The sequence below is a fragment of the Populus nigra genome, chromosome 7 (assembly GCF_951802175.1).
Source record: "Populus nigra chromosome 7, ddPopNigr1.1, whole genome shotgun sequence".
In the NCBI taxonomy this organism is placed as follows: domain Eukaryota; kingdom Viridiplantae; phylum Streptophyta; class Magnoliopsida; order Malpighiales; family Salicaceae; genus Populus; species Populus nigra.
Genome location: NC_084858.1, coordinates 14,031,492 through 14,036,456, shown reverse-complemented (window position 1 = coordinate 14,036,456; position 4,965 = coordinate 14,031,492).

The window sequence follows — 4,965 nt, the reverse complement described above, 5'->3', positions numbered from 1 at the left end:
ATACAATAATATTCTAAAAAGAGATGTTCTGAAAATATATATGCAGTAGAGAATGAAAATTATGAGCCTATGTTCTGAAGATCTCATGGTGTATTTATACTCCATGAATCTTGTTCTTTTGTGAAGTGAAGGGCCTGTAGCATAATTATTCTGATAGCATTTAATGAGGTATTAATATCCCTTACATCTGTATTACTGTTTGATAGGAATATGATGGGTCATTTAAATACTTTTATACACCTAAAAAAGTGTAAGGAGATTAGAGTTTGTCAAATATAGTTAAGCCTATGAAAGCTGAGTTCTTCCCTGATGTTAGATCCAAAAAAGGATAGTCATTCCCTTGGACGTGCCTAAGGGATGATGGTCGTTGTCTTAAACTTAGCTAACTACTAAGTCCAAGTGCCTTGGGTTTGACATGTTTGCTAGATCCATGTTGTTGTGGATTTGATTGGCTACCAAGTCCAAGTACCTTAAGTCTGACATGTTTGTCAAACTCATTTTATCTTAGATTTGGTTGATTGCCAAGTCCAAGTGTCTTGAGTTTTACATGTTTGCTAAACCCATGTCACCTTGGATTTGGTTGATTGTCAAATGTAAGTGCCTTGGGTTTGACATGTTTATCAGACTCACGTTACCTTGAACTTGGCATGTTTGTCAGACCTATGTTATATATCTTGGATTTGGTGGATTGCCAAGTCTTGAATGCCTTAGAATTTACTGACTACCAAGGTTAAGTGTCTTGAATTTGACATGTTTGTCAGACTCAAGTTACATTGGACCTAGCGGACTGTCAAATCTAAATGTCTCGAGTTCGACAGACATATTATCTTTAACTTGGTTGATTGCTAAGTTTAAGTGTCAGGCTTGGCACACTGTCAAGCCTCCTACTTGAGGCATACTCATTACCTTGAGCATGCTTAAGAGAAAAAAGGATATAAAAGTTTTTTAAGCCCGTTAAAAAATAGACTTATCACAAGCTGAACTCTGAATCGTATCAAGTCCATTTTAGGTGTACTGTTTAAGCACATTCATTCACCTGTACTAGATATTCCCTGGTAGAAAAAGGGAAAAGGATAGCAGGAAAGGAGATGAAGAAGTATTGAGCACGTGTAAAAGCACATTCTTGAAATTTTATTCTTTGTATTCTTCCGAATCGTTCCTTCCGTTTTCACCTTTCTAGCCTTCAATAATGAAATAAAGTTGTTTTTCCCTGGCATTTTATCTCCTCCATTAACTGAAAAAAAAAAAAATCAAAGCGTAGATGATTCACCTTCATATTATTCTGCGAAAGAAAGAAAATTCAAGTTTTGAAATTTCGCTAGTGAAGAATTTATGCTCTTTAAGGGCAGAAACTAAAGCTCTTGCCACCCTTTGAATTCTATCAAATTTGGAGAATCACCCATGTTTATCTTAGTAATCTAGCAAAGCCCTTTCTGCAAAAAATTGATATATATATATATATATATATATATATATATATATATATATATATATATATATATATATATATATATATATATTAGGCTGATATATCAAGTGACTTTTCAAAGTTTTATGGACCCATAATGCATTAGTCAATCGATGTCACCAAATTTCAGTATCATTCAAGATTTTGAAATTCATGTCTGTAAGATGTCAAAGTAGATTCACTAAGGACAAAGCAGAAAAGGAAAACAAAAGATTCATTATTTTCTAGGAAGGAAATGTGCTGATATATATGCTTTACAGAGTAGTTCCAGGCAGTGCGTGTGTGAACTCAGAACATGCACCAATGATGGAAGCACATTTTGAGCATTCATAAAAGAGAGGTACCTAAACTAGCTTTTTCTGGCATGAAAATTTGGAATATAGTTGTCCAAAGAAAGACAAAAGAGCCATGTCGTGTGTCAGCTAAAGCCAAGCAGCATTATTCACGACCCCAAGGAAGTGTTCTATTTTCGTAGAAGTAACCTTCTGTGTTTAATTTGACCATTTTCTGTGGTGCTGGCTTCTCAAAAAGAAATTCTGTTCCACAAGTTCTTCTCTTATTAAAGTTCATATTTTATTGCAACTTCGTATCTTAGAAAAGTAAGATACTTTTGTTCTCCTTTTCTAATCGCAGAGAGGTGCCAAGATCAATTTTTCTGCATGAAAGCAATATTCAGCTGGTCCCATTTCAGAGATTTTATGCCACAAATATACCCTCATAAAATTACTCAGCTTCAAAGTTTGATCCCATTGAAGTCATCAAAGCACCTCATAAATCTCAAAACTGAAGATTTTTTTCACAAGAACCAGTGAATGATGGTCATATTCACCTCAGATAACCCCATGACAGCAACTCCAGATTCTTTGATCTTTACATTCCACCAGAAACAAGCCTTTCAAGCCCCATGGATGGGCAAATGGACTGCATGCTATCTTTATCTTTACTCTCGTAGACATTCCCTTCTTTCTTCTCCTTCTTTTTGACCAACCCCATGGACACACACGTGTATGAGAAAAAAAGTTCTTTATCATGAAATCTTGTAGGATCAATGCTCTTTATCATGAGATCTCGATGGATCAAATTGTTACCAAATAGAACTTTTCTTGTTACAAATGCAATAACCATGTACTATTTCTTAATGTCAACATATACCTCGGTGCCACAGTCAGCATGGCCAGATGCGAATGGAAGTTCTTAGAACCATCTCTTACAGTAGTTGCTTCAGCTTCAGAGAGAAGCAGCCAACAATAGAAATTCAACTTTTCATTTTCGGATTTAAATTATTTTTTTGATTCGGAAATCTACCATAACACAGTGCAAGACCTTATTATCTGGACTTAATTGATCCAAAATCCAAAATTTGAAATTAATTGGAATGAAATAAACGAGGCTAAAATGAAATTAAACACAGAATCAATTGATACTAAATATTTTATCCTTTTCGATATAGTCATTTGCTTCTCAAAATTCCTAAATCACATTTTTTTTTTTGGTTGTACATTTAATTGAATCAATTTATTTTTCTATATTTAATTATTTGTTGCAAATTTATTTTTAGTTCATCCAATCTTTATTTCTTAACCTAAATTCACTTCCAATTTCAAATTAGCTTTTCAATTCAGCCCAACTTTAGTTTCTAACTTGAATATTTATTTCAAAATAATCCTTGAACTTTAAATTTCCTCCACTCTTAGCCAAATTAAATTAAAATAACTTCATTTCTCAATCTCCTCTTCAATTTAACCCTTAATTGTAACCCAAAAATTCCCAAACTTAATTTTTGCTCGTGATACTTAATTATTGGTCCAATTTCAACTACAATTATATTTTGTTTTTAATTTTTTTTAATGATTTTAAAGATTGTTTACAAACAAAGATTAAATAAAAATAAAGAAAATAACAAAATAATTTAAATTAACTAAAATTACTAAAAAGACATTTTTTTGGATTTTTCTAATTTTGTATGTGTGCAAAAATGGGGTAAAAGATTAGGTTACAATAATTGCCCCCTTTTTGTAATGCGTACGGTCCAAAGTCTTGTGTGAGGCTTTATATAGTAAGTTTTATAAAGAAAAATTATATTTAACACGAAAGGGATTCGGCATTTTTTAGTTCAACAAATGGATCTAACACTTTCATAAATTACATATTTTGAATAAAAGGTATTCGATACCTTAAAATTCCAAAAGATAGTCTCATTCTAATAGGTGACCTACCCAAGATGGTCTTATTTTTATGAGTGAACAACCCAGGTGGTCTCATTATTATGGATGACCTACTCAAGATTGTCTTATTTTTATGGGTGACTTACCTAAGATTTGAAATGTTTTGGAAATTTAATCGTTTAGAGAGATGATCTTCCTCATGATTTAGAAATGACTTACTTAGATGTAAGATCTAGCTTAAGATATCATAATTGCATGGTTGAGTCTGAAACTTCTTGATAGAAGGGTTAATCTCTTTTTCTTAATTGTAGTGTTGAGATTGATGCTTCCTGATGACATGGTTGAAAAATGAAGATTCATGAAGATAAGGTTGAATTTTCCTTTGCTAATGGTACAAGTGGATTTTCTTATTGCATGGTTAAAATTAGGAATTCCTGATGACATGGTGGAATTTTCTTTTTTTAATGGTAGGGCTGGATTTTCCTGATTGTAGGATTCAAAATAAAAATTATTAATAACAGGGTTGAATTTTCCTTCTATAATGGTAGGATTGGATTTCATGATTGTAAGGTTGAATTTCTTGATTGCATGGTTACAACTTGAAATTCCTAATAACAAGGTTAAAATTTCCTTTCCAAATGATAAGGTTGGATTTTCTTGATGGGCGGGTTGAATGACAATTCTTGATGACAGGTTTTAACTTTTCTTTCCTAATGGTAGTGTTGAATTTTCCTTTCTTAATGGTAGGGTTGAATTTTTTAATTGCAAGGTTAAAACTAGGAAATTCTTGATGACAGAGCTAAAATCTTATTTCCTAATGTTAGAGCTGGATTTTTTTTATTATAGGGTTAAATGAAAATTCTTGATGATAATGCTAAGTTTTCCTTTCATAATGGTAGGGTTAGATTCCCTGATTGTAGGGTTAAAACTTGGAATTCCTGATGATAGGGTTAAAATTTCCTTTCCTAATGGTAAAGTTGAATTTCCTGATTGCAGGGTCAAAATTTTCCTCAGTATCATAGCTCAAGGATAACTTCTTTATTAACTTGGATTCATCGAGGCTTTCTTGGACTCCAACGAGGATTTTTCCTGTAAATTTTATGTAAAAACATTTTGCAATGTTTTGGGTTAGATGATATGCATGCATCCTACTAGTTTGAAATATAGGTCCCCTATTTTCATTATATCTCTCTCTTCCTTGATGGATTAGGTTGGCAATTTTTTAGACGAGTCTTCCTGGTCACTTGACTCTTTAGCCCACTTGAATTTTTATTTGTGTGACTAATGTGTTTGACTAACATTTTTTCATGTAGCCTGGACCTTGTGACTATA